The sequence below is a fragment of the Lithobates pipiens genome, unplaced genomic scaffold (genome assembly GCF_037356315.1).
Source record: "Lithobates pipiens isolate NorthernLeopardFrog02 unplaced genomic scaffold, aLitPip1_a1.2 Scaffold_13, whole genome shotgun sequence".
Classification (NCBI taxonomy): Eukaryota; Metazoa; Chordata; class Amphibia; order Anura; family Ranidae; genus Lithobates; species Lithobates pipiens.
This window is the reverse complement of record NW_027507718.1, coordinates 175,741,998-175,764,806: the sequence shown is the minus strand read 5'-3', so window position 1 is coordinate 175,764,806 and position 22,809 is coordinate 175,741,998. Positions and strand designations below refer to the sequence as shown.

General features: G+C 52.2%; 41 non-coding genes and 54 pseudogenes across 41 annotated transcripts; all 95 read left to right on the top strand.

The window, feature by feature from the left end:
* LOC143978252 (5S ribosomal RNA) overlaps positions 1 to 14 on the top strand; it is a 119-nt pseudogene extending 105 nt beyond the window's left edge.
* A 109-nt stretch (positions 15 to 123) lies between these two features.
* On the top strand, positions 124 to 242 carry LOC143978210 (5S ribosomal RNA; annotated as a pseudogene).
* A 109-nt stretch (positions 243 to 351) lies between these two features.
* LOC143977521 (5S ribosomal RNA) lies at positions 352 to 470 on the top strand. Its single transcript, XR_013273797.1, has one exon. It is a non-coding gene; the product is annotated as a 5S ribosomal RNA (ribosomal RNA).
* Positions 471 to 579: 109 nt separating this feature from the next.
* LOC143979126 (5S ribosomal RNA) lies at positions 580 to 698 on the top strand. Its single transcript, XR_013274012.1, has one exon. It is a non-coding gene; the product is annotated as a 5S ribosomal RNA (ribosomal RNA).
* Positions 699 to 807: 109 nt separating this feature from the next.
* On the top strand, positions 808 to 926 carry LOC143976721 (5S ribosomal RNA). Its single transcript, XR_013273017.1, has one exon. It is a non-coding gene; the product is annotated as a 5S ribosomal RNA (ribosomal RNA).
* Positions 927 to 1,035: 109 nt separating this feature from the next.
* Positions 1,036 to 1,154, top strand: LOC143978261 (5S ribosomal RNA; annotated as a pseudogene).
* Positions 1,155 to 1,263: 109 nt separating this feature from the next.
* Positions 1,264 to 1,382, top strand: LOC143979648 (5S ribosomal RNA). Its single transcript, XR_013274064.1, has one exon. It is a non-coding gene; the product is annotated as a 5S ribosomal RNA (ribosomal RNA).
* Positions 1,383 to 1,491: 109 nt separating this feature from the next.
* On the top strand, positions 1,492 to 1,610 carry LOC143976305 (5S ribosomal RNA). Its single transcript, XR_013272619.1, has one exon. It is a non-coding gene; the product is annotated as a 5S ribosomal RNA (ribosomal RNA).
* Positions 1,611 to 1,719: 109 nt separating this feature from the next.
* LOC143979119 (5S ribosomal RNA) lies at positions 1,720 to 1,838 on the top strand (annotated as a pseudogene).
* Positions 1,839 to 1,947: 109 nt separating this feature from the next.
* Positions 1,948 to 2,066, top strand: LOC143978395 (5S ribosomal RNA; annotated as a pseudogene).
* A 110-nt stretch (positions 2,067 to 2,176) lies between these two features.
* On the top strand, positions 2,177 to 2,295 carry LOC143979352 (5S ribosomal RNA; annotated as a pseudogene).
* A 109-nt stretch (positions 2,296 to 2,404) lies between these two features.
* LOC143977584 (5S ribosomal RNA) lies at positions 2,405 to 2,523 on the top strand. The gene has a single exon (XR_013273842.1). It is a non-coding gene; the product is annotated as a 5S ribosomal RNA (ribosomal RNA).
* Positions 2,524 to 2,632: 109 nt separating this feature from the next.
* On the top strand, positions 2,633 to 2,751 carry LOC143977195 (5S ribosomal RNA). The gene has a single exon (XR_013273478.1). It is a non-coding gene; the product is annotated as a 5S ribosomal RNA (ribosomal RNA).
* Positions 2,752 to 2,860: 109 nt separating this feature from the next.
* LOC143978393 (5S ribosomal RNA) lies at positions 2,861 to 2,979 on the top strand (annotated as a pseudogene).
* A 110-nt stretch (positions 2,980 to 3,089) lies between these two features.
* On the top strand, positions 3,090 to 3,208 carry LOC143978674 (5S ribosomal RNA; annotated as a pseudogene).
* A 109-nt stretch (positions 3,209 to 3,317) lies between these two features.
* On the top strand, positions 3,318 to 3,436 carry LOC143977573 (5S ribosomal RNA). Its single transcript, XR_013273841.1, has one exon. It is a non-coding gene; the product is annotated as a 5S ribosomal RNA (ribosomal RNA).
* Positions 3,437 to 3,545: 109 nt separating this feature from the next.
* On the top strand, positions 3,546 to 3,664 carry LOC143977193 (5S ribosomal RNA). The gene has a single exon (XR_013273476.1). It is a non-coding gene; the product is annotated as a 5S ribosomal RNA (ribosomal RNA).
* Positions 3,665 to 3,991: 327 nt separating this feature from the next.
* Positions 3,992 to 4,100, top strand: LOC143979682 (5S ribosomal RNA; annotated as a pseudogene).
* Positions 4,101 to 4,209: 109 nt separating this feature from the next.
* On the top strand, positions 4,210 to 4,328 carry LOC143977090 (5S ribosomal RNA). Its single transcript, XR_013273375.1, has one exon. It is a non-coding gene; the product is annotated as a 5S ribosomal RNA (ribosomal RNA).
* A 109-nt stretch (positions 4,329 to 4,437) lies between these two features.
* LOC143976543 (5S ribosomal RNA) lies at positions 4,438 to 4,556 on the top strand. The gene has a single exon (XR_013272847.1). It is a non-coding gene; the product is annotated as a 5S ribosomal RNA (ribosomal RNA).
* Positions 4,557 to 4,665: 109 nt separating this feature from the next.
* Positions 4,666 to 4,784, top strand: LOC143978988 (5S ribosomal RNA; annotated as a pseudogene).
* Positions 4,785 to 4,893: 109 nt separating this feature from the next.
* LOC143978374 (5S ribosomal RNA) lies at positions 4,894 to 5,012 on the top strand (annotated as a pseudogene).
* A 109-nt stretch (positions 5,013 to 5,121) lies between these two features.
* Positions 5,122 to 5,240, top strand: LOC143980114 (5S ribosomal RNA). Its single transcript, XR_013274257.1, has one exon. It is a non-coding gene; the product is annotated as a 5S ribosomal RNA (ribosomal RNA).
* A 109-nt stretch (positions 5,241 to 5,349) lies between these two features.
* On the top strand, positions 5,350 to 5,468 carry LOC143978505 (5S ribosomal RNA; annotated as a pseudogene).
* A 109-nt stretch (positions 5,469 to 5,577) lies between these two features.
* LOC143979779 (5S ribosomal RNA) lies at positions 5,578 to 5,686 on the top strand (annotated as a pseudogene).
* Positions 5,687 to 5,795: 109 nt separating this feature from the next.
* Positions 5,796 to 5,914, top strand: LOC143976464 (5S ribosomal RNA). The gene has a single exon (XR_013272771.1). It is a non-coding gene; the product is annotated as a 5S ribosomal RNA (ribosomal RNA).
* Positions 5,915 to 6,023: 109 nt separating this feature from the next.
* Positions 6,024 to 6,142, top strand: LOC143977263 (5S ribosomal RNA). The gene has a single exon (XR_013273547.1). It is a non-coding gene; the product is annotated as a 5S ribosomal RNA (ribosomal RNA).
* A 327-nt stretch (positions 6,143 to 6,469) lies between these two features.
* Positions 6,470 to 6,588, top strand: LOC143977079 (5S ribosomal RNA). The gene has a single exon (XR_013273364.1). It is a non-coding gene; the product is annotated as a 5S ribosomal RNA (ribosomal RNA).
* A 327-nt stretch (positions 6,589 to 6,915) lies between these two features.
* On the top strand, positions 6,916 to 7,024 carry LOC143979569 (5S ribosomal RNA; annotated as a pseudogene).
* Positions 7,025 to 7,133: 109 nt separating this feature from the next.
* On the top strand, positions 7,134 to 7,252 carry LOC143978033 (5S ribosomal RNA). Its single transcript, XR_013273891.1, has one exon. It is a non-coding gene; the product is annotated as a 5S ribosomal RNA (ribosomal RNA).
* Positions 7,253 to 7,361: 109 nt separating this feature from the next.
* LOC143979310 (5S ribosomal RNA) lies at positions 7,362 to 7,480 on the top strand (annotated as a pseudogene).
* A 109-nt stretch (positions 7,481 to 7,589) lies between these two features.
* Positions 7,590 to 7,708, top strand: LOC143979398 (5S ribosomal RNA; annotated as a pseudogene).
* A 109-nt stretch (positions 7,709 to 7,817) lies between these two features.
* Positions 7,818 to 7,936, top strand: LOC143978169 (5S ribosomal RNA; annotated as a pseudogene).
* Positions 7,937 to 8,045: 109 nt separating this feature from the next.
* LOC143978293 (5S ribosomal RNA) lies at positions 8,046 to 8,164 on the top strand (annotated as a pseudogene).
* Positions 8,165 to 8,273: 109 nt separating this feature from the next.
* LOC143977429 (5S ribosomal RNA) lies at positions 8,274 to 8,392 on the top strand. Its single transcript, XR_013273708.1, has one exon. It is a non-coding gene; the product is annotated as a 5S ribosomal RNA (ribosomal RNA).
* Positions 8,393 to 8,719: 327 nt separating this feature from the next.
* Positions 8,720 to 8,838, top strand: LOC143977089 (5S ribosomal RNA). The gene has a single exon (XR_013273374.1). It is a non-coding gene; the product is annotated as a 5S ribosomal RNA (ribosomal RNA).
* Positions 8,839 to 8,947: 109 nt separating this feature from the next.
* LOC143978021 (5S ribosomal RNA) lies at positions 8,948 to 9,066 on the top strand. Its single transcript, XR_013273890.1, has one exon. It is a non-coding gene; the product is annotated as a 5S ribosomal RNA (ribosomal RNA).
* A 109-nt stretch (positions 9,067 to 9,175) lies between these two features.
* LOC143979309 (5S ribosomal RNA) lies at positions 9,176 to 9,294 on the top strand (annotated as a pseudogene).
* Positions 9,295 to 9,403: 109 nt separating this feature from the next.
* Positions 9,404 to 9,522, top strand: LOC143979229 (5S ribosomal RNA; annotated as a pseudogene).
* A 109-nt stretch (positions 9,523 to 9,631) lies between these two features.
* Positions 9,632 to 9,750, top strand: LOC143978167 (5S ribosomal RNA; annotated as a pseudogene).
* Positions 9,751 to 9,859: 109 nt separating this feature from the next.
* LOC143978292 (5S ribosomal RNA) lies at positions 9,860 to 9,978 on the top strand (annotated as a pseudogene).
* A 109-nt stretch (positions 9,979 to 10,087) lies between these two features.
* LOC143978356 (5S ribosomal RNA) lies at positions 10,088 to 10,206 on the top strand (annotated as a pseudogene).
* A 109-nt stretch (positions 10,207 to 10,315) lies between these two features.
* Positions 10,316 to 10,434, top strand: LOC143977855 (5S ribosomal RNA; annotated as a pseudogene).
* A 109-nt stretch (positions 10,435 to 10,543) lies between these two features.
* LOC143977590 (5S ribosomal RNA) lies at positions 10,544 to 10,662 on the top strand. The gene has a single exon (XR_013273843.1). It is a non-coding gene; the product is annotated as a 5S ribosomal RNA (ribosomal RNA).
* Positions 10,663 to 10,771: 109 nt separating this feature from the next.
* LOC143979128 (5S ribosomal RNA) lies at positions 10,772 to 10,890 on the top strand (annotated as a pseudogene).
* A 109-nt stretch (positions 10,891 to 10,999) lies between these two features.
* On the top strand, positions 11,000 to 11,118 carry LOC143979145 (5S ribosomal RNA; annotated as a pseudogene).
* A 109-nt stretch (positions 11,119 to 11,227) lies between these two features.
* Positions 11,228 to 11,346, top strand: LOC143978392 (5S ribosomal RNA; annotated as a pseudogene).
* A 110-nt stretch (positions 11,347 to 11,456) lies between these two features.
* On the top strand, positions 11,457 to 11,575 carry LOC143977515 (5S ribosomal RNA). The gene has a single exon (XR_013273791.1). It is a non-coding gene; the product is annotated as a 5S ribosomal RNA (ribosomal RNA).
* Positions 11,576 to 11,684: 109 nt separating this feature from the next.
* LOC143976657 (5S ribosomal RNA) lies at positions 11,685 to 11,803 on the top strand. Its single transcript, XR_013272955.1, has one exon. It is a non-coding gene; the product is annotated as a 5S ribosomal RNA (ribosomal RNA).
* Positions 11,804 to 11,912: 109 nt separating this feature from the next.
* On the top strand, positions 11,913 to 12,031 carry LOC143978522 (5S ribosomal RNA; annotated as a pseudogene).
* Positions 12,032 to 12,140: 109 nt separating this feature from the next.
* Positions 12,141 to 12,259, top strand: LOC143978166 (5S ribosomal RNA; annotated as a pseudogene).
* Positions 12,260 to 12,368: 109 nt separating this feature from the next.
* On the top strand, positions 12,369 to 12,487 carry LOC143978291 (5S ribosomal RNA; annotated as a pseudogene).
* A 109-nt stretch (positions 12,488 to 12,596) lies between these two features.
* On the top strand, positions 12,597 to 12,715 carry LOC143978355 (5S ribosomal RNA; annotated as a pseudogene).
* A 109-nt stretch (positions 12,716 to 12,824) lies between these two features.
* On the top strand, positions 12,825 to 12,943 carry LOC143977854 (5S ribosomal RNA; annotated as a pseudogene).
* A 109-nt stretch (positions 12,944 to 13,052) lies between these two features.
* Positions 13,053 to 13,171, top strand: LOC143979243 (5S ribosomal RNA). Its single transcript, XR_013274023.1, has one exon. It is a non-coding gene; the product is annotated as a 5S ribosomal RNA (ribosomal RNA).
* Positions 13,172 to 13,280: 109 nt separating this feature from the next.
* Positions 13,281 to 13,399, top strand: LOC143979127 (5S ribosomal RNA; annotated as a pseudogene).
* Positions 13,400 to 13,508: 109 nt separating this feature from the next.
* Positions 13,509 to 13,627, top strand: LOC143979269 (5S ribosomal RNA; annotated as a pseudogene).
* A 109-nt stretch (positions 13,628 to 13,736) lies between these two features.
* Positions 13,737 to 13,855, top strand: LOC143978391 (5S ribosomal RNA; annotated as a pseudogene).
* Positions 13,856 to 13,965: 110 nt separating this feature from the next.
* LOC143977504 (5S ribosomal RNA) lies at positions 13,966 to 14,084 on the top strand. The gene has a single exon (XR_013273780.1). It is a non-coding gene; the product is annotated as a 5S ribosomal RNA (ribosomal RNA).
* Positions 14,085 to 14,193: 109 nt separating this feature from the next.
* LOC143976655 (5S ribosomal RNA) lies at positions 14,194 to 14,312 on the top strand. Its single transcript, XR_013272953.1, has one exon. It is a non-coding gene; the product is annotated as a 5S ribosomal RNA (ribosomal RNA).
* A 109-nt stretch (positions 14,313 to 14,421) lies between these two features.
* Positions 14,422 to 14,540, top strand: LOC143978520 (5S ribosomal RNA; annotated as a pseudogene).
* A 109-nt stretch (positions 14,541 to 14,649) lies between these two features.
* On the top strand, positions 14,650 to 14,768 carry LOC143976792 (5S ribosomal RNA). Its single transcript, XR_013273086.1, has one exon. It is a non-coding gene; the product is annotated as a 5S ribosomal RNA (ribosomal RNA).
* A 109-nt stretch (positions 14,769 to 14,877) lies between these two features.
* On the top strand, positions 14,878 to 14,996 carry LOC143978452 (5S ribosomal RNA; annotated as a pseudogene).
* A 109-nt stretch (positions 14,997 to 15,105) lies between these two features.
* Positions 15,106 to 15,224, top strand: LOC143976429 (5S ribosomal RNA). Its single transcript, XR_013272737.1, has one exon. It is a non-coding gene; the product is annotated as a 5S ribosomal RNA (ribosomal RNA).
* Positions 15,225 to 15,334: 110 nt separating this feature from the next.
* LOC143978734 (5S ribosomal RNA) lies at positions 15,335 to 15,453 on the top strand (annotated as a pseudogene).
* Positions 15,454 to 15,790: 337 nt separating this feature from the next.
* Positions 15,791 to 15,909, top strand: LOC143980078 (5S ribosomal RNA). Its single transcript, XR_013274223.1, has one exon. It is a non-coding gene; the product is annotated as a 5S ribosomal RNA (ribosomal RNA).
* Positions 15,910 to 16,018: 109 nt separating this feature from the next.
* Positions 16,019 to 16,137, top strand: LOC143977342 (5S ribosomal RNA). The gene has a single exon (XR_013273626.1). It is a non-coding gene; the product is annotated as a 5S ribosomal RNA (ribosomal RNA).
* Positions 16,138 to 16,246: 109 nt separating this feature from the next.
* LOC143978733 (5S ribosomal RNA) lies at positions 16,247 to 16,365 on the top strand (annotated as a pseudogene).
* A 109-nt stretch (positions 16,366 to 16,474) lies between these two features.
* On the top strand, positions 16,475 to 16,593 carry LOC143979649 (5S ribosomal RNA; annotated as a pseudogene).
* Positions 16,594 to 16,702: 109 nt separating this feature from the next.
* On the top strand, positions 16,703 to 16,821 carry LOC143978653 (5S ribosomal RNA; annotated as a pseudogene).
* Positions 16,822 to 16,931: 110 nt separating this feature from the next.
* LOC143978685 (5S ribosomal RNA) lies at positions 16,932 to 17,050 on the top strand (annotated as a pseudogene).
* Positions 17,051 to 17,159: 109 nt separating this feature from the next.
* LOC143977562 (5S ribosomal RNA) lies at positions 17,160 to 17,278 on the top strand. Its single transcript, XR_013273836.1, has one exon. It is a non-coding gene; the product is annotated as a 5S ribosomal RNA (ribosomal RNA).
* A 109-nt stretch (positions 17,279 to 17,387) lies between these two features.
* On the top strand, positions 17,388 to 17,506 carry LOC143976650 (5S ribosomal RNA). The gene has a single exon (XR_013272948.1). It is a non-coding gene; the product is annotated as a 5S ribosomal RNA (ribosomal RNA).
* Positions 17,507 to 17,615: 109 nt separating this feature from the next.
* Positions 17,616 to 17,734, top strand: LOC143978513 (5S ribosomal RNA; annotated as a pseudogene).
* Positions 17,735 to 17,843: 109 nt separating this feature from the next.
* LOC143978090 (5S ribosomal RNA) lies at positions 17,844 to 17,962 on the top strand (annotated as a pseudogene).
* A 109-nt stretch (positions 17,963 to 18,071) lies between these two features.
* LOC143978082 (5S ribosomal RNA) lies at positions 18,072 to 18,190 on the top strand (annotated as a pseudogene).
* A 109-nt stretch (positions 18,191 to 18,299) lies between these two features.
* On the top strand, positions 18,300 to 18,418 carry LOC143978310 (5S ribosomal RNA; annotated as a pseudogene).
* Positions 18,419 to 18,744: 326 nt separating this feature from the next.
* Positions 18,745 to 18,883, top strand: LOC143979293 (5S ribosomal RNA; annotated as a pseudogene).
* A 109-nt stretch (positions 18,884 to 18,992) lies between these two features.
* LOC143979221 (5S ribosomal RNA) lies at positions 18,993 to 19,101 on the top strand (annotated as a pseudogene).
* A 125-nt stretch (positions 19,102 to 19,226) lies between these two features.
* On the top strand, positions 19,227 to 19,345 carry LOC143976445 (5S ribosomal RNA). Its single transcript, XR_013272753.1, has one exon. It is a non-coding gene; the product is annotated as a 5S ribosomal RNA (ribosomal RNA).
* A 109-nt stretch (positions 19,346 to 19,454) lies between these two features.
* LOC143979267 (5S ribosomal RNA) lies at positions 19,455 to 19,572 on the top strand (annotated as a pseudogene).
* A 109-nt stretch (positions 19,573 to 19,681) lies between these two features.
* LOC143977505 (5S ribosomal RNA) lies at positions 19,682 to 19,800 on the top strand. The gene has a single exon (XR_013273781.1). It is a non-coding gene; the product is annotated as a 5S ribosomal RNA (ribosomal RNA).
* Positions 19,801 to 19,909: 109 nt separating this feature from the next.
* LOC143978921 (5S ribosomal RNA) lies at positions 19,910 to 20,027 on the top strand (annotated as a pseudogene).
* A 109-nt stretch (positions 20,028 to 20,136) lies between these two features.
* On the top strand, positions 20,137 to 20,255 carry LOC143976866 (5S ribosomal RNA). The gene has a single exon (XR_013273159.1). It is a non-coding gene; the product is annotated as a 5S ribosomal RNA (ribosomal RNA).
* Positions 20,256 to 20,364: 109 nt separating this feature from the next.
* On the top strand, positions 20,365 to 20,483 carry LOC143977601 (5S ribosomal RNA; annotated as a pseudogene).
* Positions 20,484 to 20,592: 109 nt separating this feature from the next.
* LOC143980118 (5S ribosomal RNA) lies at positions 20,593 to 20,711 on the top strand. The gene has a single exon (XR_013274261.1). It is a non-coding gene; the product is annotated as a 5S ribosomal RNA (ribosomal RNA).
* A 109-nt stretch (positions 20,712 to 20,820) lies between these two features.
* Positions 20,821 to 20,939, top strand: LOC143978197 (5S ribosomal RNA; annotated as a pseudogene).
* Positions 20,940 to 21,048: 109 nt separating this feature from the next.
* Positions 21,049 to 21,167, top strand: LOC143976667 (5S ribosomal RNA). Its single transcript, XR_013272964.1, has one exon. It is a non-coding gene; the product is annotated as a 5S ribosomal RNA (ribosomal RNA).
* Positions 21,168 to 21,276: 109 nt separating this feature from the next.
* LOC143979368 (5S ribosomal RNA) lies at positions 21,277 to 21,395 on the top strand. The gene has a single exon (XR_013274035.1). It is a non-coding gene; the product is annotated as a 5S ribosomal RNA (ribosomal RNA).
* Positions 21,396 to 21,504: 109 nt separating this feature from the next.
* LOC143977481 (5S ribosomal RNA) lies at positions 21,505 to 21,623 on the top strand. The gene has a single exon (XR_013273757.1). It is a non-coding gene; the product is annotated as a 5S ribosomal RNA (ribosomal RNA).
* Positions 21,624 to 21,732: 109 nt separating this feature from the next.
* Positions 21,733 to 21,851, top strand: LOC143979414 (5S ribosomal RNA). Its single transcript, XR_013274039.1, has one exon. It is a non-coding gene; the product is annotated as a 5S ribosomal RNA (ribosomal RNA).
* Positions 21,852 to 21,960: 109 nt separating this feature from the next.
* On the top strand, positions 21,961 to 22,079 carry LOC143976515 (5S ribosomal RNA). Its single transcript, XR_013272819.1, has one exon. It is a non-coding gene; the product is annotated as a 5S ribosomal RNA (ribosomal RNA).
* Positions 22,080 to 22,188: 109 nt separating this feature from the next.
* Positions 22,189 to 22,307, top strand: LOC143977963 (5S ribosomal RNA; annotated as a pseudogene).
* Positions 22,308 to 22,416: 109 nt separating this feature from the next.
* LOC143976903 (5S ribosomal RNA) lies at positions 22,417 to 22,535 on the top strand. The gene has a single exon (XR_013273194.1). It is a non-coding gene; the product is annotated as a 5S ribosomal RNA (ribosomal RNA).
* Positions 22,536 to 22,644: 109 nt separating this feature from the next.
* On the top strand, positions 22,645 to 22,756 carry LOC143979789 (5S ribosomal RNA; annotated as a pseudogene).
* The last annotated feature ends 53 nt before the right edge of the window (positions 22,757 to 22,809 follow it).

The following is a 22,809-nucleotide window of genomic DNA, read 5'->3' as shown; positions in this document are numbered from 1 at the left end:
AGGTGCCGTAGGCTTTTTTCCATTATGTTGTTGGCTTTGGCGACCTGCTGTATTTTTCCTCTCGATTGCCCGAGGTGACCACCTTGGCTTTTGTCAAGAGAGTTGTAAGTATGGTGCAAGATCGCCTACTGCCACATCACCCTTAATGCGCTCGATCTCGTCTGATCTCGGATGCTAAGCAGGGTCGGGCCTGGTTAGTACCTGGATGGGAGACCACCTGGGATTACCAGGTGCCGTAGGCTTTTTTCCATTATGTTGTTGGCTTTGGCGACCTGCTGTATTTTTCCTCTCGATTGCCCGAGGTGACCACCTTGGCTTTTGTCAAGAGAGTAGTAAGTAGGGTGCAAGATCGCCTACGGCCACATCACTCTGAAAGCGCTCGATCTCGTCTGATCTCGGATGCTAAGCAGGGACGGGGCTGGTTAGTACCTGGATGGGAGACCGCCTGGGAATACCAGGTGCCGTAGGCTTTTTTCCATTATGTTGTTGGCTTTGGCGACCTGCTGTATTTTTCCTCTCCATTGCCCGAGGTGACCACCTTGGCTTTTGTCAAGAGAGTTGTAAATAGGGTGCAAGATCGCCTGCGGCCACATCACCCTGAATGCGCTCGATCTCGTCTGATCTCGGATGCTAAGCAGGGTCGGGCCTGGTTAGTACCTGGATGGGAGACCGCCTGGGAATACCAGGTGCCGTAGGCTTTTTTCCATTATGTTGTTGGCTTTGGCGACCTGCTGTATTTTTCCTCTCGATTGCCCGAGGTGACCACCTTGACTTTTGTCAAGAGAGTTGTAAGCAGGGTGCAAGATCGCCTACGGCCACATCACCCTGAATGCGCTCGATCTCGTCTGATCTCGGATGATAAGTAGGGTCGGGCCTGGTTAGTACCTGGATGGGAGACCGCCTGGGAATACCAGGTGCTGTAGGCTTTTTTCCATTATGTTGTTGGCTTTGGCGACCTGCTGTATTTTTCCTCTCGATTGCCCGAGGTGACCACCTTGGCTTTTGTCAAGAGAGTTGTAAGTAGGGTGCAAGACCGCCTACCGCCACATCACCCTGAATGCGCTCGATCTCGTCTGATTTCAGATGCTAAGCAGGGTCGGGCCTGGTTAGTACCTGGATGGGAGACCGCCTGGGAATACCAGGTGCCGTAGGCTTTTTTCCATTATGTTGTTGGCTTTGGCGACCTGCTGTATTTTTCCTCTCGATTGCCCGAGGTGACCACCTTGACTTTTGTCAAGAGAGTTGTAAGCAGGGTGCAAGATCGCCTACGGCCACATCACCCTGAATGCGCTCGATCTCGTCTGATCTCGGATGATAAGCAGGGTCGGGCCTGGTTAGTACCTGGATGGGAGACCTCCTGGGAATACCAGGTGCTGTAGGCTTTTTTCCATTATGTTGTTGGCTTTGGCGACCTGCTGTATTTTTCCTCTCGATTGCCCGAGGTGACCACCTTGGCTTTTGTCAAGAGAGTTGTAAGTAGGGTGCAAGACCGCCTACGGCCACATCACCCTGAATGCGCTCGATCTCGTCTGATCTCGGATGCTAAGCAGGGTCGCGCCTGGTTAGTACCTGGATGGGAGACCGCCTGGGAATACCGGGTGCCGTAGGCTTTTTTCCATCATGTTGTTGGCTTTGGCGACCTGCTGTATTTTTCCTCTCGATTGCCCGAGGTGACCACCTTGGCTTTTTTCAAGAGAGTTGTAAGTAGGGTGCACGATCGCCTACTGCCACATCACCCTTAATGCGCTCGATCTCGTTTGATCTCAGATGCTAAGCAGGGTCGGGCCTGGTTAGTACCTGGATGGGAGACCGCCTGAGAATACTAGGTGCCGTAGGCTTTTTTCCATTATGTTATTGGCTTTGGCGACCTGCTGTATTTTTCCTCTCGATTGCCCGAGGTGACCACCTTGGATTTTGTCAAGAGAGTTGTAAGTAGGGTGCAAGATTGCCTACTGCCACATCACCCTGAATGCGCTCGATCTCGTCTAATCTCGGATGCTAAGCAGGGTCGGGCCTGGTTAGTACCTGGATGGGAGACCGCCTGAGAATACCAGGTGCCGTAGGCTTTTTTCCATTATGTTGTAGGGCTTTGGCGACCTGCTGTATTTTTCCTCTAGATTGCCTGAGGTGACCACCTTGGCTTTTGTCAAGAGAGTTGTAAGTAGGGTGCAAGATCGCCTACTGCCACATCACCCTGAATGCGCTCGATCTCGTCTGATCTCGCATGCTAAGCAGGATCGGGCCTGGCTAGTACCTGGATGGGAGACCGCCTGTGAATACCTTGTGCCGTAGGCTTTTTTTCATTATGTTGTTGGCTTTGGCGACCTGCTGTATTTTTCCTCTCGATTGCCCGAGGTGACCACCTTGGCTTTTGTCAAGAGAGTTGTAAGTAGAGCGCAAGATCGCCTACGGCCACATCACCCTGAATGCGCTCGATCTCGTCTGATCTCGGATGCTAAACAGGGTCGAGCCTGGTTAGTACCTGGATGGGAGACCGCCTGGGAATACCAGGTGCCGTAGGCTTTTTTCCATTATGTTGTTGGCTTTGGCGACCTGCTGTATTTTTCCTCTCGATTGCCCGAGGTGACCACCTTGGCTTTTGTCAAGAGAGTTGTAAGTAGGGTGCAAGATCGCCTACGGCCACATCACCCTGAATGCGCTCGATCTTGTCTGATCTCGGATGCTAAGCAGGGTCGGGCCTGGTTAGTACCTGGATGGCAGACCGCCTGGGAATACCAGGTGCCGTAGGCTTTTTTCCATTATGTTGTTGGCTTTGGCGACCTGCTGTATTTTTCCTCTCGATTGCCCGAGGTGACCACCTTGGCTTTTGTCAAGAGAGTTGTAAGTAGGGTGCAAGATTGCCTACTGCCACATCACCCTGAATGCGCTCGATCTCGTCTAATCTCGGATGCTAAGCAGGGTCGGGCCTGGTTAGTACCTGGATGGGAGACCGCCTGAGAATACCAGGTGCCGTAGGCTTTTTTCCATTATGTTGTAGGGCTTTGGCGACCTGCTGTATTTTTCCTCTATATTGCCTGAGGTGACCACCTTGGCTTTTGTCAAGAGAGTTGTAAGTAGGGTGCAAGATCGCCTACTGCCACATCACCCTGAATGCGCTCGATCTCGTCTGATCTCGCATGCTAAGCAGGGTCGTGCCTGGCTAGTACCTGGATGGGAGACCGCCTGGGAATACCTTGTGCCGTAGGCTTTTTTTCATTATGTTGTTGGCTTTGGCGACCTGCTGTATTTTTCCTCTCTATTGCCCGAGGTGACCACCTTGGCTTTTGTCAAGAGAGTTGTAAGTAGAGCGCAAGATCGCCTACGGCCACATCACCCTGAATGCGCTCGATCTCGTCTGATCTCGGATGCTAAACAGGGTCGAGCCTGGTTAGTACCTGGATGGGAGACCGCCTGGGAATACCAGGTGCCGTAGGCTTTTTTCCATTATGTTGTTGGCTTTGGCGACCTGCTGTATTTTTCCTCTCGATTGCCCGAGGTGACCACCTTGGCTTTTGTCAAGAGAGTTGTAAGTAGGGTGCAAGATCGCCTACGGCCACATCACCCTGAATGCGCTCGATCTTGTCTGATCTCGGATGCTAAGCAGGGTCGGGCCTGGTTAGTACCTGGATGGCAGACCGCCTGGGAATACCAGGTGCCGTAGGCTTTTTTCCATTATGTTGTTGGCTTTGGCGACCTGCTGTATTTTTCCTCTCGATTGCCCGAGGTGACCACCTTGGCTTTTGTCAAGAGAGTTGTAAGTAGGGTGCAAGATCGCCTACGGCCACATCACCCACAATGCGCTCGATCTCCAATGTTAAGCAGGGTCGGGCCTGGTTAGTATCTGGATGGGAGACCGCCTGGGAATACCAGGTGCCGTAGGATTTTTTCCATTATGTTGTTGGCTTTGGCGACCTGCTGTATTTTTCCTCTCGATTGCCCGAGGTGACCACCTTGGCTTTTGTCAAGAGAGTTGTAAGTAGGGTGCAAGATCGCCTACGGCCACATCACCCACAATGCGCTTGATCTCCAATGCTAAGAAGGGTCGGGCCTGGTTAGTACCTGGATGGGAGACCGCCTGGGAATACCAGGTGCCGTAGGCTTTTTTCCATTATGTTGTTGGCTTTGGCGACCTGCTGTATTTTTCCTCTCGATTGCCCGAGGTGACCACCTTGGCTTTTGTCAAGAGAGTTGTAAGTAGGGTGCAAGATCACCTACAGCCACATCACCCTGAATGCGCTCGATCTCGTCTGATCTCGGATGCTAAGCAGGGTCGGGCCTGGTTAGTACCTGGATGGGAGACCGCCTGGGAATACCAGGTGCCGTAGGCTTTTTTGCATTATGTTGTTGGCTTTGGCGACCTGCTGTATTTTTCCTCTCGATTGCCCGAGGTGACCACCTTGGCTTTTGTCAAGAGAGTTGTAAGTAGGGTGCAAGATCGCTTACGGCCACATCACCCTGAATGCGCTCGATCTCATCTGATCTCGGATGCTAAGCAAGGTCGGGCCTGGTTAGTACCTGGGTGGGAGACCGCCTGGGAATACCAGGTGCCGTAGGCTTTTTTCCATTATGTTGTTGGCTTTGGCGACCTGCTGTATTTTTCCTCTCGATTGCCCGAGGTGAAAACCTTGGCTTTTTTCAAGAGAGTTGTAAGTAGGGTGCAAGATCGCCTACTGCCACATCACCCTGAATGCGCTAGATCTCGTCTGATCTCGGATGCTAAGCAGGGTTGGGCCTGGTTAGTACCTGGATGGGAGACCGCCTGAGAATACAAGGTGCCGTAGGCTTTTTTCCATTATGTTGTTGGCTTTGGTGACCTGCTGTATTTTTCCTCTCGATTCCCCGAGGTGACCACCTTGGCTTTTGTCAAGAGAGTTGTAAGTAGGGTGCAAGATTGTCTACGGCCAAATCACCCTGAATGCGCTCGATTTCGTCTGATCTCGGACGCTAAGCAGGGTCTGGCCTGGTTAGTACCTGGATGGGAGACCGCCTGGGAATACCGGGTGCCGTTGGCTTTTTTCCATTATGTTGTTGGCTTTGGCGACCTGCTGTATTTTTCCTCTCGATTGCCCGAGGTGACCACCTTGGCTTTTGTCAAGAGAGTTGTAAGTAGGGTGCAAGATCGCTTATGGCCACATCACCCTGAATGCGCTCGATCTCGTCTGATCTCGGATGCTAAGCAGGGTCGGGCCTGGTTAGTACCTGGATGGGAGACCGCCTGGGAATACCAGGTGCCGTAGGCTTTATTCCATTATGTTGTTGGCTTTGGCGACCTGCTGTATTTTTCCTCTCGATTTCCCGAGGTGACCACCTTGGCTTTTGTCAAGAGAGTTGTAAGTAGGGTGCAATATCGCCTGCGGCCACATCACCCTGAATGCGCTCGATCTCGTCTGATCTCGCATGCTAAGCAGGGTCGGGCCTGGTTAGTACCTGGATGGCAGACCGCCTGGGAATACCAGTTGCCGTAGGCTTTTTTCCATTATGTTGTTGGCTTTGGCGACCTGCTGTATTTTTCCTCTCGATTGCCCGAGGTGACCACCTTGGCTTTTGTCAAGAGAGTTGTAAGTAGGGTGCAAGATCGCCTACGGCCACATCACCCACAATGCGCTCGATCTCCAATGTTAAGCAGGGTCGGGCCTGGTTAGTATCTGGATGGGAGACCGCCTGGGAATACCAGGTGCCGTAGGCTTTTTTCCATTATGATGTTGGCTTTGGCGACCTGCTGTATTTTTCCTCTCGATTGCCCGAGGTGACCACCTTAGCTTTTGTCAAGAGAGTTGTAAGTAGGGTGCAAGATTGCCTACGGCCACATCACCCTGAATACGCTCGATCTCGTCTGATCTCGGATGCTAAGCAGGGTCGGGCCTGGTTAGTACCTGGATGGGAGACCGCCTGGGAATACCAGGTGCCGTAGGATTTTTTCCATTATGTTGTTGGCTTTGGCGACCTGCTGTATTTTTCCTCTCTATTGCCCGAGGTGACCACCTTGGCTTTTGTCAAGAGAGTTGTAAGTAGGGTTCAAGATCGCCTACGGCCACATCGCCCTGAATGCGCTTGATCTCGTCTGATGTCGGATGCTAAGCAGGGTCGGGCCTGGTTAGTACCTGGATGGGAGACCGCCTGGGAATACCAGGTGCCGTAGGCTTTTTTCCATTATGTTGTTGGCTTTGGCGACCTGCTGTATTTTTCCTCTCGATTGCCCGAGGTTACCACGTTGGCTTTTGTCAAGAGAGTTGTAAGTAGGGTGCAAGATCGCCTACAGCCACATCACCCACAATGCGCTCAATCTCGGTTGCTAAGCAGGGTCGGGCCTGGTTAGTACCTGGATGGGAGACCGCCTGGGAATACCAGGTGCCGTAGGCTTTTTTCCATTATGTTGTTGGCTTTGGCGACCTGCTGTATTTTTCCTCACGATTGCCCGAGGTGACCACCTTAGCTTTTGTCAAGAGAGTTGTAAGTAGGGTGCAAGATTGCCTACGGCCACATCACCCTGAATGCGCTCAATCTCGTCTGATCTCGGATGCTAAGCAGGGTCGAGCCTGGTTAGTACCTGGATGGGAGACCGCCTGGGAATACCAGGTGCCGTAGGATTTTTTCCATTATGTTGTTGGCTTTGGCGACCTGCTGTATTTTTCCTCTCGATTGCCCGAGGTGACCACCTTGGCTTTTGTCAAGAGAGTTGTAAGTAGGGTGTAAGATCGCCTACGGCCACATCACCCACAATGCGCTCGATCTCTGATGCTAAGCAGGGTCGGGCCTGGTTAGTACCTGGATGAGAGACCGCCTGGGAATACCAGGTGCCGTAGGCTTTTTTGCATTATGTTGTTGGCTTTGGCGACCTGCTGTATTTTTCCTCTCGATTGCCCGAGGTGACCACCTTGGCTTTTGTCAAGAGAGTTGTAAGTAGGGTGCAAGATCACCTACAGCCACATCACCCTGAATGCGCTTGATCTCGGATGCTAAGCAGGGTCGGGCCTGGTTAGTACCTGGATGGGAGACCGCCTGGGAATACCAGGTGCCGTAGGCTTTTTTGCATTATGTTGTTGGCTTTGGCGACCTGCTGTATTTTTCCTCTCGATTGCCCGAGGTGACCACCTTGGCTTTTGTCAAGAGAGTTGTAAGTAGGGTGCAAGATCGCTTACGGCCACATCACCCTGAATGCGCTCGATCTCATCTGATCTCGGATGCTAAGCAGGGTCGGGCCTGGTTAGTACCTGGGTGGGAGACCGCCTGGGAATACCAGGTGCCGTAGGCTTTTTTCCATTATGTTGTTGGCTTTGGCGACCTGCTGTATTTTTCCTCTCGATTGCCCGAGGTGAAAACCTTGGCTTTTTTCAAGAGAGTTGTAAGTAGGGTGCAAGATCGCCTACTGCCACATCACCCTGAATGCGCTAGATCTCGTCTGATCTCGGATGCTAAGCAGGGTTGGGCCTGGTTAGTACCTGGATGGGAGACCGCCTGAGAATACTAGGTGCCCTAGGCTTTTTTCCATTATGTTGTTGGCTTTGGCGACCTGCTGTATTTTTCCTCTCGATTGCTCGAGGTGACCACCTTGGCTTTTGTCAAGAGAGTTGTAAGTAGGGTGCAAGATTGCCTACTGCCACATCACCCTGAATGCGCTCGATCTCGTCTGATCTCGTATGCTAAGCATGGTCGTGCCTGGTTGGTACCTGGATGCGAGACCGCCTGGGAATACCAGGTGCCGTAGGCTTTTTTCCATTATGTTGTTGGCTTTGGCGACCTGCTGTATTTTTCCTCTCGATTGCCCGAGGTGACCACCTTGGCTTTTGTCAAGAGAGTTGTAAGTAGGGGGCAAGACCGCCTACGGCCACATCACCCTGAAAGCGCTCGATCTTGTCTGATCTCGGATGCTAAGCAGGGTCGCGCCTGGTTAGTACCTGGATGGGAGACAGCCTGGGAATACCAGGTGCCGTAGGCTTTTTTCCATTATGTTGTTGGCTTTGGCGACCTGCTGTATTTTTCTTCTCCATTGCCCGAGGTGACCACCTTGGCTTTTGTCAAGAGAGTTGTAAGTAGGGTGCAAGATCGCCTACTGCCACATCACCCTGAATGCGCTCGATCTCGTCTGAGCTCGGATGCTAAGCAGGGTCGGGCCTGGTTAGTACCTGGATGGGAGACCGCCTGAGAATACTAGGTGCCGTAGGCTTTTTTCCATTATGTTGTTGGCTTTGGCGACCTGCTGTATTTTTCCTCTCGATTGCCCGAGGTGACCACCTTGGCTTTTGTCAAGAGAGTTGTAAGTAGGGTGCAAGATCGCCTACTGCCACATCACCCTGAATGCGCTCGATCTCGTCTGATCTCGGATGCTAAGCAGGGTCGGGCCTGGTTAGTACCTGGATGGGAGACCGCCTGGGAATACCAGGTGCCGTAGGATTTTTTCCATTATGTTGTTGGCTTTGGCGACCTGCTGTATTTTTCCTCTCGATTGCCCGAGGTGACCACCTTGGCTTTTGTCAAGAGAGTTGTAAGTAGGGTGTAAGATCGCCTACGGCCACATCACCCACAATGCGCTCGATCTCTGATGCTAAGCAGGGTCGTGCCTGGTTAGTACCTGGATGAGAGACCGCCTGGGAATACCAGGTGCCGTAGGCTTTTTTGCATTATGTTGTTGGCTTTGGCGACCTGCTGTATTTTTCCTCTCGATTGCCCGAGGTGACCACCTTGGCTTTTGTCAAGAGAGTTGTAAGTAGGGTGCAAGATCACCTACAGCCACATCACCCTGAATGCGCTCGATCTCGTCTGATCTCGGATGCTAAGCAGGGTCGGGCCTGGTTAGTACCTGGATGGGAGACCGCCTGGGAATACCAGGTGCCGTAGGCTTTTTTGCATTATGTTGTTGGCTTTGGCGACCTGCTGTATTTTTCCTCTCGATTGCCCGAGGTGACCACCTTGGCTTTTGTCAAGAGAGTTGTAAGTAGGGTGCAAGATCGCTTACGGCCACATCACCCTGAATGCGCTCGATCTCATCTGATCTCGGATGCTAAGCAGGGTCGGGCCTGGTTAGTACCTGGGTGGGAGACCGCCTGGGAATACCAGGTGCCGTAGGCTTTTTTCCATTATGTTGTTGGCTTTGGCGACCTGCTGTATTTTTCCTCTCGATTGCCCGAGGTGAAAACCTTGGCTTTTTTCAAGAGAGTTGTAAGTAGGGTGCAAGATCGCCTACTGCCACATCACCCTGAATGCGCTAGATCTCGTCTGATCTCGGATGCTAAGCAGGGTTGGGCCTGGTTAGTACCTGGATGGGAGACCGCCTGAGAATACTAGGTGCCCTAGGCTTTTTTCCATTATGTTGTTGGCTTTGGCGACCTGCTGTATTTTTCCTCTCGATTGCTCGAGGTGACCACCTTGGCTTTTGTCAAGAGAGTTGTAAGTAGGGTGCAAGATTGCCTACTGCCACATCACCCTGAATGCGCTCGATCTCGTCTGATCTCGTATGCTAAGCATGGTCGGGCCTGGTTGGTACCTGGATGCGAGACCGCCTGGGAATACCAGGTGCCGTAGGCTTTTTTCCATTATGTTGTTGGCTTTGGCGACCTGCTGTATTTTTCCTCTCGATTGCCCGAGGTGACCACCTTGGCTTTTGTCAAGAGAGTTGTAAGTAGGGGGCAAGACCGCCTACGGCCACATCACCCTGAAAGCGCTCGATCTTGTCTGATCTCGGATGCTAAGCAGGGTCGCGCCTGGTTAGTACCTGGATGGGAGACAGCCTGGGAATACCAGGTGCCGTAGGCTTTTTTCCATTATGTTGTTGGCTTTGGCGACCTGCTGTATTTTTCTTCTCCATTGCCCGAGGTGACCACCTTGGCTTTTGTCAAGAGAGTTGTAAGTAGGGTGCAAGATCGCCTACTGCCACATCACCCTGAATGCGCTCGATCTCGTCTGAGCTCGGATGCTAAGCAGGGTCGGGCCTGGTTAGTACCTGGATGGGAGACCGCCTGAGAATACTAGGTGCCGTAGGCTTTTTTCCATTATGTTGTTGGCTTTGGCGACCTGCTGTATTTTTCCTCTCGATTGCCCGAGGTGACCACCTTGGCTTTTGTCAAGAGAGTTGTAAGTAGGGTGCAAGATCGCCTACTGCCACATCACCCTGAATGCGCTCGATCTCGTCTGATCTCGGATGCTAAGCAGGGTCGGGCCTGGTTAGTACCTGGATGGGAGACCGCCTGAGAATACCATGTGCCGTAGGCTTTTTTCCATTATGTTGTTGGCTTTGGCGACCTGCTGTATTTTTCCTCTCGATTGCCTGAGGTGACCACCTTGGCTTTTTTCAAGAGAGTTGTAAGTAGGGTGCAAGATCGCCTGCGGCCACATCATCCTGAATGCGCTCGATCTCGTCTGATCTCGGATGCTAAGCAGGGTCGGGCCTGGTTAATACCTGGATGGGACACCGCCTGGGAATACCAGGTGCCGTAGGCTTTATTCCATTATGTTGTTGGCTTTGGCGACCTGCTGTATTTTTCCTCTCGATTGCCCGAGGTGACCACCTTGGCTTTTGTCAAGAGAGTTGTAAGTGGGGTTCAAGATCGCCTACGGCCACATCACCCTGAAAGCGCTCGATCTCGTCTGATCTCGGATGTTAAGCAGGGTCGGGCCTGGTTAGTACCTGGATGGGAGACCGCCTGGGAATACCAGGTGCCGTAGGCTTTTTTCCATTATGTTGTTGGCTTTGGCGACCTGCTGTATTTTTCCTCTCCATTGCCCGAGGTGACCACCTTGGCTTTTGTCAAGAGAGTTGTAAGTAGGGTGCAAGATTGCCTACGGCCACATCACTCTGAATGCGCTCGATCTCATCTGATCTCGCATGCTAAGCAGGATCTGGCCTGGTTAGTACCTGGATGGGAGACTGCCTGGGAATACCAGGTGCCGTCGGCTTTTTTCCATTATGCTGTTGGCTTTGGAGACCTGCTGTATTTTTCCTCTCGATTGCCCGAGGTGACCACCTTGGCTTTTGTCAAGAGAGTTGTAAGTAGTGTGCAAGTTCGCCTATGGCCACATCACCCTGAATGCGCTCGATCTTGTCTGAACTCGGATGCTATGCAGGGTCGGGCCTGGTTAGTACCTGGATGGGAGACCGCCTGGGAATACCTGTTGCCGCAGGCTTTTTTCCATTATGTTGTTGGCTTTGGCGACCTGCTGTATTTTTCCTCTCGATTGCCCGAGGTGACCACCTTGGCTTTTGTCAAGAGAGTTGTAAGTAGGGTGCAAGATCGCCTATGGCCACATCACCCTGAATGCGCTCGATCTTGTCTGATCTCGGATGCTATGCAGGGTCGGGCCTGGTTAGTACCTGGATGGGAGACCGCCTGGGAATACTAGGTGCCGTAGGCTCTTTTTCCATTATGTTGTTGGCTTTGGCGACCTGCTGTATTTTTCCTCTCGATTGCCCGAGGTGACCACCTTGGCTTTTGTCAAGAGAGTTGTAAGTAGGGTTCAGGAATGCCTACGGCCACATCACCCTGAATGCGCTCGATCTCGTCTGATCTCGGATGCTAAGCAGGGTCGGGCCTGGTTAGTACCTGGATGGGAGACCGCCTGGGAATACCAGGTGCCGTAGGCTTTTTTCCATTATGTTGTTGGCTTTGGCGACCTGTTGCATTTTTCCTCTCGATTGCCCGAGGTGACCACCTTGGCTTTTGTCAAGAGAGTTGTAAGTAGGGTGCAAGATCGCCTACGGCCACATCACCCTGAATGCGCTCAATCTCGTCTGATCTCGGATGCTAAGCAGGGTCGGGCCTGGTTAGTACCTGGATGGGAGACCGCCTGGGAATACCAGGTGCCGTAGGCTTTTTTCCATTATGTTGTTGGCTTTGGCGACCTGCTGTATTTTTCCTCTCGATTTCCCGAGGTGACCACCTTGGCTTTTGTCAAGAGAGTTGTAAGTAGGGTGCAAGATCGCTTATAGCCACATCACCCTGAATGCGCTCGATCTCGTCTGATCTCGGATGCTAAGCAGGGTCGGGCCTGGTTAGTACCTGGATGCGAGACCGCCTGGGAATACCAGGTGCCGTAGGCTTTTTTCCATTATGTTGTTGGCTTTGGCAACCTGCTGTATTTTTCCTCTCGATTGCCCGAGGTGACCACCTTGGCTTTTGTCAAGAGAGTTGTAAGTAGGGGGCAAGACCGCCTACGGCCACATCACCCTGAAAGCGCTCGATCTTGTCTGATCTCGGATGCTAAGCAGGGTCGCGCCTGGTTAGTACCTGGATGGGAGACAGCCTGGGAATACCAGGTGCCGTAGGCTTTTTTCCATTATGTTGTTGGCTTTGGCGACCTGCTGTATTTTTCTTCTCCATTGCCCGAGGTGACCACCTTGGCTTTTGTCAAGAGAGTTGTAAGTAGGGTGCAAGATCGCCTACTGCCACATCACCCTGAATGCGCTCGATCTCGTCTGAGCTCGGATGCTAAGCAGGGTCGGGCCTGGTTAGTACCTGGATGGGAGACCGCCTGAGAATACTAGGTGCCGTAGGCTTTTTTCCATTATGTTGTTGGCTTTGGCGACCTGCTGTATTTTTCCTCTCGATTGCCCGAGGTGACCACCTTGGCTTTTGTCAAGAGAGTTGTAAGTAGGGTGCAAGATTGCCTACTGCCACATCACCCTGAATGCGCTCGATCTCGTCTGATCTCGGATGCTAAGCAGGGTCGGGCCTGGTTAGTACCTGGATGGGAGACCGCCTGAGAATACCATGTGCCGTAGGCTTTTTTCCATTATGTTGTTGGCTTTGGCGACCTGCTGTATTTTTCCTCTCGATTGCCTGAGGTGACCACCTTGGCTTTTTTCAAGAGAGTTGTAAGTAGGGTGCAAGATCGCCTGCGGCCACATCATCCTGAATGCGCTCGATCTCGTCTGATCTCGGATGCTAAGCAGGGTCGGGCCTGGTTAATACCTGGATGGGACACCGCCTGGGAATACCAGGTGCCGTAGGCTTTATTCCATTATGTTGTTGGCTTTGGCGACCTGCTGTATTTTTCCTCTCGATTGCCCGAGGTGACCACCTTGGCTTTTGTCAAGAGAGTTGTAAGTGGGGTTCAAGATCGCCTACGGCCACATCACCCTGAAAGCGCTCGATCTCGTCTGATCTCGGATGTTAAGCAGAGTCGGGCCTGGTTAGTACCTGGATGGGAGACCGCCTGGGAATACCAGGTGCCGTAGGCTTTTTTCCATTATGTTGTTGGCTTTGGCGACCTGCTGTATTTTTCCTCTCCATTGCCCGAGGTGACCACCTTGGCTTTTGTCAAGAGAGTTGTAAGTAGGGTGCAAGATTGCCTACGGCCACATCACTCTGAATGCGCTCGATCTCATCTGATCTCGCATGCTAAGCAGGATCTGGCCTGGTTAGTACCTGGATGGGAGACTGCCTGGGAATACCAGGTGCCGTCGGCTTTTTTCCATTATGCTGTTGGCTTTGGAGACCTGCTGTATTTTTCCTCTCGATTGCCCGAGGTGACCACCTTGGCTTTTGTCAAGAGAGTTGTAAGTAGTGTGCAAGTTCGCCTATGGCCACATCACCCTGAATGCGCTCGATCTTGTCTGATCTCGGATGCTATGCAGGGTCGGGCCTGGTTAGTACCTGGATGGGAGACCGCCTGGGAATACCTGTTGCCGCAGGCTTTTTTCCATTATGTTGTTGGCTTTGGCGACCTGCTGTATTTTTCCTCTCGATTGCCCGAGGTGACCACCTTGGCTTTTGTCAAGAGAGTTGTAAGTAGGGTGCAAGATCGCCTATGGCCACATCACCCTGAATGCGCTCGATCTTGTCTGATCTCGGATGCTATGCAGGGTCGGGCCTGGTTAGTACCTGGATGGGAGACCGCCTGGGAATACTAGGTGCCGTAGGCTCTTTTTCCATTATGTTGTTGGCTTTGGCGACCTGCTGTATTTTTCCTCTCGATTGCCCGAGGTGACCACCTTGGCTTTTGTCAAGAGAGTTGTAAGTAGGGTTCAGGAATGCCTACGGCCACATCACCCTGAATGCGCTCGATCTCGTCTGATCTCGGATGCTAAGCAGGGTCGGGCCTGGTTAGTACCTGGATGGGAGACCGCCTGGGAATACCAGGTGCCGTAGGCTTTTTTCCATTATGTTGTTGGCTTTGGCGACCTGTTGCATTTTTCCTCTCGATTGCCCGAGGTGACCACCTTGGCTTTTGTCAAGAGAGTTGTAAGTAGGGTGCAAGATCGCCTACGGCCACATCACCCTGAATGCGCTCAATCTCGTCTGATCTCGGATGCTAAGCAGGGTCGGGCCTGGTTAGTACCTGGATGGGAGACCGCCTGGGAATACCAGGTGCCGTAGGCTTTTTTCCATTATGTTGTTGGCTTTGGCGACCTGCTGTATTTTTCCTCTCGATTTCCCGAGGTGACCACCTTGGCTTTTGTCAAGAGAGTTGTAAGTAGGGTGCAAGATCGCTTATAGCCACATCACCCTGAATGCGCTCGATCTCGTCTGATCTCGGATGCTAAGCAGGGTCGGGCCTGGTTAGTACCTGGATGCGAGACCGCCTGGGAATACCAGGTGCCGTAGGCTTTTTTCCATTATGTTGTTGGCTTTGGCAACTTGCTGTATTTTTCCTCTCGATTGCCCGAGGTGACCACCTTGGCTTTTGCCAAGAGAGTTGTAAGTAGGGTGTAAAATTGCCTGCGGCCACATCACCCTTACTGCGCTCGATCTCGTCTGATCTCGGATGCTAAGCAGGGTCGGGCCTGGTTAGTACCTGGATGGGAGACCGCCTGGGAATACCAGGTGCCGTAGGCTTTTTTCCATTATGTTGTTGGCTTTGGCGACCTGCTGTATTTTTCCTCTCGATTGCCCGAGGTGACCACCTTGGCTTTTGTCAAGAGAGTTGTAAGTAGGGTGCAAGATCGCCTACGACCACATCACCCTGAATGTGCTCGATCTCGTCTGATCTCGGATGCTAAGCAGGGTCCGGCCTGGTTAGTACCTGGATGGGAGACCGTATGGGAATACCAGGTGCCGTAGGCTTTTTTCCATTATGTTGTTGGCTTTGGCGACCTGCTGTATTTTTCCTCTCGATTGCCCGAGGTGACCACCTTGGCTTTTGTCAAGAGAGTTGTAAGTAGTGTGCAAGATCGCTTACGGCCACATCACCCTGAATGCGCTCGATCTCGTCTGATCTCGGATGCTAAGCAGGGTCGGGCCTGGTTAGTACCTGGATGGGAGACCCCCTAGGAATACCAGGTGCCGTAGGCTTTTTTCCATTAATGTTGTTGGCTTTGGCGACCTGCTGTATTTTTCCTCTCGATTGCCCGAGGTGACGACCTTGGCTTTTGTCAAGAGAGTTGTAAGTAGGGTGCAAGATCGCCTACGGCCACATCACCCTGAATGCGCTCAATTTCGTCTGATCTCAGATGCTAACCAGGGTCGGGCCTGGTTAGTACCTGGATGGGAGACCGCCTGGGAATACCAGGTGCCGTAGGCTTTTTTCCATTATGTTGTTGGCTTTGGCGACCTGCTGTATTTTTCCTCTCGATTGCCCGAGGTGACCACCTTGGCTTTTGTCAAGAGAGTTGTAAGTAGGGTGCAAGATCGCCTATGGCCCCATCACCCTGAATGCGCTCAATCTTGTCTGATCTCGGATGCTAAGCATGGTCGGGCCTGGTTAGCACCTGGATGGGAGACCGCCTGGGAATACCTCGTGCCGCAGGCTTTTTTCCATTATGTTGTTGGCTTTGGCGACCTGCTGTATTTTTCCTCTCGATTGCCCGAGGTGACCACCTTGGCTTTTGTCAAGAGAGTTGTAAGTAGGGTGCAAGATCGCCTACGGCCACATCACCCTGAATGCGCTTGATCTCGTCTGATCTCAGATGCTAAGCAGGGTCGGGCCTGGTTAGTACCTGGATGGGAGACCCCCTAGGAATACCAGGTGCCGTAGGCTTTATTCCATTATGTTGTTGGCTTTGGCGACCTGCTGTATTTTTCCTCTCGATTTCCCGAGGTGACCACCTTGGCTTTTGTCAAGAGAGTTGTAAGTAGGGTGCAAGATCGCCTACGGCCACATCACCCTGAATGCACTCGATCTCGTCTGATCTCACATGCTAAGCAGGGTCGGGCCTGGTTAGTACATGGATGGGAGACCGCCTGGGAATACCAGGTGCCGTAGGCTTTTTCCATTAATGTTGTTGGCTTTGGCGACCTGCTGTATTTTTCCTCTCGATTGCCCGAGGTGACCACCTTGGCTTTTGTCAAGAGAGTTGTAAGTAGGGTGCAAGATCGCCTACGGCCACATCACCCTGAATGCGCTCAATTTCGTCTGATCTCAGATGCTAACCAGGGTCGGGCCTGGTTAGTACCTGGATGGGAGACCGCCTGGGAATACCAGGTGCCGTAGGCTTTTTTCCATTATGTTGTTGGCTTTGGCGACCTGCTGTATTTTTCCTCTCGATTGCCCGAGGTGACCACCTTGGCTTTTGTCAAGAGAGTTGTAAGTAGGGTGCAAGATCGCCTATGGCCCCATCACCCTGAATGCGCTCGATCTTGTCTGAACTCGGATGCTAAGCATGGTCGGGCCTGGTTAGCACCTGGATGGGAGACCGCCTGGGAATACCTCGTGCCGCAGGCTTTTTTCCATTATGTTGTTGGCTTTGGCGACCTGCTGTATTTTTCCTCTCGATTGCCCAAGGTGACCACCTTGGCTTTTGTCAAGAGAGTTGTAAGTAGGGTGCAAGATCGCCTACAGCCACATCACCTTGAATGCGCTCGATCTCGTCTGATCTTGCATGCTAAGCAGGGTCGGGCCTGGTTAGTACCTGGATGGGAGACCGCCTGAGAATACCAGGTGCCGTAGGCTTTTTTCCATTATGTTGTAGGGCTTTGGCGACCTGCTGTATTTTTCCTCTAGATTGCCTGAGGTGACCACCTTGGCTTTTGTCAAGAGAGTTGTAAGTAGGGTGCAAGATCGCCTACTGCTACATCACCCTGAATGCGCTCGATCTCGTCTGATCTCGCATGCTAAGCAGGGTCGGGCCTGGCTAGTACCTGGATGGGAGACCGCCTGGGAATACCTTGTGCCGTAGGCTTTTTTTCATTATGTTGTTGGCTTTGGCGACCTGCTGTATTTTTCCTCTCGATTGCCCGAGGTGACCACCTTGGCTTTTGTCAAGAGAGTTGTAAGTAGAGCGCAAGATCGCCTACGGCCACATCACCCTGAATGCGCTCGATCTCGTCTGATCTCGGATGCTAAACAGGGTCGAGCCTGGTTAGTACCTGGATGGGAGACCGCCTGGGAATACCAGGTGCCGTAGGCTTTTTTCCATTATGTTGTTGGCTTTGGCGACCTGCTGTATTTTTCCTCTCGATTGCCCGAGGTGACCACCTTGGCTTTTGTCAAGAGAGTTGTAAGTAGGGTGCAAGATCGCCTACGGCCACATCACCCTGAATGCACTCGATCTCGTCTGATCTCACATGCTAAGCAGGGTCGGGCCTGGTTAGTACCTGGATGGGAGACCGCCTGGGAATACCAGGTGCCGTAGGCTTTTTTCCATTATGTTGTTGGCTTTGGCGACCTGCTGTATTTTTCCTCTCGATTGCCCGAGGTGACCACCTTGGCTTTTGTCAAGATAGTTGTAAGTAGAGCGCAAGATCGCCTACGGCCACATCACCCTGAATGCGCTCAATCTCGTCTGATCTCGGATGCTAAGCAGGGTCGGGCCTGGTTAGTACCTGGATGGGAGTCCGCCCGGGAATACCAGATGCCGTAGGCTTTTTTCCATTATGTTGTTGGCTTTGGCGACCTGCTGTATTTTTCCTCTTGGTTGCCCGAGGTGACCACCTTGGCTTTTGTCAAGAGAGTTGTAAGTAGGGTACAAGATCCCCTACGGCCACATCACCCTGAATGCGCTCGATCTCGTCTGATCTCACATGCTAAGCAGGGTCGGGCCTGGTTAGTACCTGGATGGGAGACCGCTTGGGAATACCAGGTGCCGTAGGCTTTTTTCCATTATGTTGTTGGCTTTGGCGACCTGCTGTATTTTTCCTCTCGATTGCCCGAGGTGACCACCTTGGCTTTTGTCAAGAGAGTTGTAAGTAGGGTGCAAGATCGCCTACGGCCACATTACCCTGAATGCGCTCGATCTCGTCTGATCTCGGATGCTAGGCAGGATCGGGCCTGGTTAGTACCTGGATGGGAGACCGCCTGGGAATACCAGGTGCCGTAGGCTTTTTTCCATTATGTTGTTGGCTTTGGCGACCTGCTGTATTTTTCCTCTCGATTGCCCGAGGTGACCACCTTGGCTTTTGTCAAGAGAGTTGTAAGTAGGGTGCAAGATTCCCTACGGCCACATCACCCTGAATGCGCTCGATCTTGTCTGATCTCAGATGCTAAGCAGGGTCGGGCCTGGTTAGTACCTGGATGGGAGACCGCTTGGGAATACCAGGTGCCGTAGGCTTTTTTCCATTATGTTGTTGGCTTTGGCGACCTGCTGTATTTTTCCTCTCGATTGCCCGAGCTGACCACCTTGGCTTTTGTCAAGAGAGTTGTAAGTAGGGTGCCAGATTGCCATGGCCACATCACCCTGAATGCGCTTGATCTCAGATGCTAAGCAGGGTCGGGCCTGGTTAGTACCTGGATGGGAGACCGCCTGGGAATACCAGGTCCCGTAGGCTTTTTTCCATTATGTTGTTGGCTTTGGCGACCTGCTGTATTTTTCCTCTCGATTGCCCGAGGTGACCACCTTGGCTTTTGTCAAGAGAGTTGTAAGTAGGGTGCAAGATCGCCTACAGCCACATCACCCTGAATGCGCTTGATCTCGTCTGATCTCGTCTGATCTCATCTGATCTCGGATGCTAAGCAGGGTCGGGCCTGGTTAGTACCTGGATGGGAGACCGCCTGGGAATACCAGGTGCCGTAAGCTTTTTTCCATTATGTTGTTGGCTTTGGCGACCTGCTGTATTTTTCCTCTCGATTGCCCGAGGTGACCACCTTGGCTTTTGTCAAGAGAGTTGTAAATATGATGCAAGATCTCCTACGGCTACATCACCCTGAATGCGCTCGATCTCGGATGCTAAGCAGGGTCGGGCCTGGTTAGTACCTGGATGGGAGACCGCCTGGGAATACCAGGTGCCGTAGGCTTTTTTCCATTATGTTGTTGGCTTTGGCGACCTGCTGTATTTTTCCTCTCGATTGCCGGAGGTGACCACCTTGGCTTTTGTCAAGAGAGTTGTAAGTAGGGCGCAAGATCGCAAGATCGCGAGATCGCCTACGGCCACATCACCCTGAATGCGCTCGATCTCGTCTGATCTCGGATGCTAAGCAGGGTCGGGCCTGGTTAGTACCAGGATGGGAGACCGCCTGGGAATACCAGGTGCAGTAGGCTTTTTTCCATTATGTTGTTGGCTTTGGCGGCCTGCTGTATTTTTCCTCTCGATTGCCCGAGGTGACCACCTTGGCTTTTGTCAAGAGAGTTGTAAGTAAGGAGTAAGTTTGCCTATGGCCACATCACCCTGAATGCGCTCGATCTCATCTGATCTCAGATGCTAAGCAGGTTCGGGCCTGGTTAGTACCTGAATGGGAGACCGCCAGGAATACCAGGTGCCGTAGGCTTTTTTCCATTATGTTGTTGGCTTTGGCGACCTGCTGTATTTTTCCTCTCGATTGCCCGAGGTGACCACCTTGGCTTTTGTCAAGAGAGTTGTAAGTAGAATGCAAGATCGTCTACGGCCACATCACCCTGAGTGCGCTTGATCTCGTCTGATCTCGGATGCTAAGCAGGGTCGGGCCTGGTTAGTACCTGGCTGGGAGACCGTCTGGGAATACCAGGTGCCGTAGGCTTTTTTCCATTATGTTGTTGGCTTTGGCGACCTGCTGTATTTTTCCTCTCCATTGCCCGAGGTGACGACCTTGGCTTTTGTCAAGAGAGTTGTAAGTAGGGTGCAAGATCGCCTACGGCCACATCACCCTGAATGCGCTCAATCTCATCTGATCTCGGATGCTAAGCAGGGTCGGGCCTGGTTAGTACCTGAATGGGAGACCGCCAGGAATACCAGGTGCCGTAGGTTTTTTTCCATTACGTTGTTGGCTTTGGTGACCTGCTGTATTTTTACTCTCGATTGCCCGAGGTGACCACCTTGGCTTTTGTCAAGAGAGTTGTAAGTAGGGTGCAAGATCACCTACGGCCACATCACCCTGAATGCGCTCGATTTCGTCTGATCTCGGATGCTAAGCAGGGTCGGGCCTGGTTAGTACCTGGATGGGAGACCGCCTGGGAATACCAGGTGCCGTAGGATTTTTTCCATTATGTTGTTGGCTTTGGCGACCTGCTGTATTTTTCCTCTCTATAGCCCGAGGTGACCACCTTGGCTTTTGTCAAGAGAGTTGTAAGTAGGGTGGAAGATCGTCTACAGCCACATCACCCTGAATGCGCTCGATCTCGTCTGATCTCGGATGCTAAGCAGGGTCGGGCCTGGTTAGTACCTGGATAGGAGACCACCTGGGAATACCAGGTGCCGTAGGCTTTTTTCCATTATGTTGTTGGCTTAGGCAACCTGCTGTATTTTTCCTCTCGATTGCCCGAGGTGACCACCTTGGCTTTTGTCAAGAGAGTTGTAAGTAGGGTGCAAGATCGCCTATGGCCACATCACCCTGAATGCGCTCGATCTCGTCTGATCTCGGATGCTAAGCAGGGACGGGCCTGGTTAGTACCTGGATGGGAGACCGCCTGGGAATACCAGGTGCCGTAGGCTTTTTTCCATTATGTTGTTGGCTTTGGCGACCTGCTGTATTTTTCCTCTCGCTTGCCCGAGATTACCACCTCGGCTTTTGTCAAGAGAGTTGTAAGTAGGGTGCAAGATCGCCTACTGCCACATCACCCTGAATGCGCTCGATCTCGTCTGATCTCGGATGCTAAGCAGGGTCGGGCCTGGTTAGTACCTGGATGGGAGACCGCCTGGGAATACCAGATGTCGTAGGCTTTTTTCCAGTATGTTGTTGGCTTTGGCGACCTGCTGTATTTTTCTTCTCGATTGCCCGAGGTGACCACCTTGGCTTTTGTCAAGAGAGTTGTAAGTAGGGTGCAAGATCGCTTACGGCCACATCACCCTGAATGCACTCGATCTCGTCTGATCTCGGATGATAAGCAGGGTCGGGCCTGGTTAGTATCTGGATGGGAGACCGCCTGGGAATACCAGGTGCCGTAGGCTTTTTTCCATTATGTTGTTGGCTTTGGCGACCTGCTGTATTTTTCCTCTCGATAGCCCGAGGTGACCACCTTGGCTTTTGTCAAGAGAGTTGTAAGTAGGGTGCAATGCCGCCTACGGCCACATCACCCTGAATGTGCTCGATCTCGTCTGATCTCGGATGCTAAGCAGGGTCGGGCCTGGTTAGTACCTGGATGGGAGACCGCCTGGGAATACCAGGTGCCGTAGGCTTTTTACCATTATGTTGTTGGCTTTGGCGACCTGCTGTATTTTTCCTCTCGATTGCCCGAGGTGACCACCTTGGCTTTTGTCAAGAGAGTTGTAAGTAGGGTGCAGGATCGCCTACGGCCATATCACCCTGAATGCGCTCAATCTCGTCTGATCTTGGATGCTAAGCAGGATCTGGCCTGGTTAGTACCTGGATGGGAGACCGCCTGGGAATACCAGGTGCCGTAGGCTTTTTTCCATTATGTTGTTGGCTTTGGCGACCTGCTGTATTTTTCCTCTCGTTTGCCCGAGGTGACCACCTTGGCTTTTGTCAAGAGAGTTGTAAGTAGGGTGCAAGATCGCCTACAGCCACATCACCCTGAATGCGCTCGATCTCGTCTGAACTCGGATGCTAAGCAGGGTTGGGCCTGGTTAGTACCTGGATGGGAGACCGCCTGGGAATACCAGGTGCCGTAGGCTTTTTTCCATTATGTTGTTGGCTTTGGCGACCTGCTGTATTTTTCCTCTCGTTTACCCGAGGTGACCACCTTGGCTTTTGTCAAGAGAGTTGTAAGTAGGGTGCAAGATTACCTACGGCCACATCACCCTGAATGCGCTCGATCTCGTCTGATCTCGGATGCTAAGCAGGGTTGGGCCTGGTTAGTACCTGCATGGGAGACCGCCTGGGAATACCAGGTGCCGTAGGCTTTTTTCCATTATGTTGTTGGCTTTGGCGACCTGCTGTATTTTTCCTCTCGATTGCCCGAGGTGACCACCTTGGCTTTTGTCAAGAGAGTTGTAAGTAGGGTGCAAGATCGCCTACGGCCACATCACCCTGAATGCGCTCAATATCATCTGATCTCGGATGCTAAGCAGGGTAGGGCATGGTTAGTACCTGGATGGGAGACCGCCTGGGAATACCATGTGCCGTAGGCTTTTTTCCATTATGTTGTTGGCTTTGGTGACCTGCTGTATTTTTCCTCATGATTGCCCGAGGTGACCACCTTGGCTTTTGTCAAGAGAGTTGTAAGTAGGGTGCAAGATCGCCTACGGCCACATCACCCTGAATGCGCTCGATCTCGTCTGATCTCGGACGCTAAGCAGGGTCGGGCCTGGTTAGAACCTGGATGGGAGACCGCCTGGGAATACCAGGTGCCGTAGGCTTTTTTCCATTATGTTGTTGGCTTTGGCGACCTGCTGTATTTTTCCTTTCCATTGCCCGAGGTGACCACCTTGGCTTTTGTCAAGAGAGTTGTAAGTAGGGTGCAAGATCGCCTACGGCCACATCACCCTGAATGCGCTCGATCTCGTCGGATGATAAGCAGGGTCGGGACTGGTTAGTACCTGCATGGGAGACCGCCTGGGAATACCAGGTGCCGTAGGCTTTTTTCCATTATGTTGTTGGCTTTGGCGACCTGCTGTATTTTTCCTCTCGATT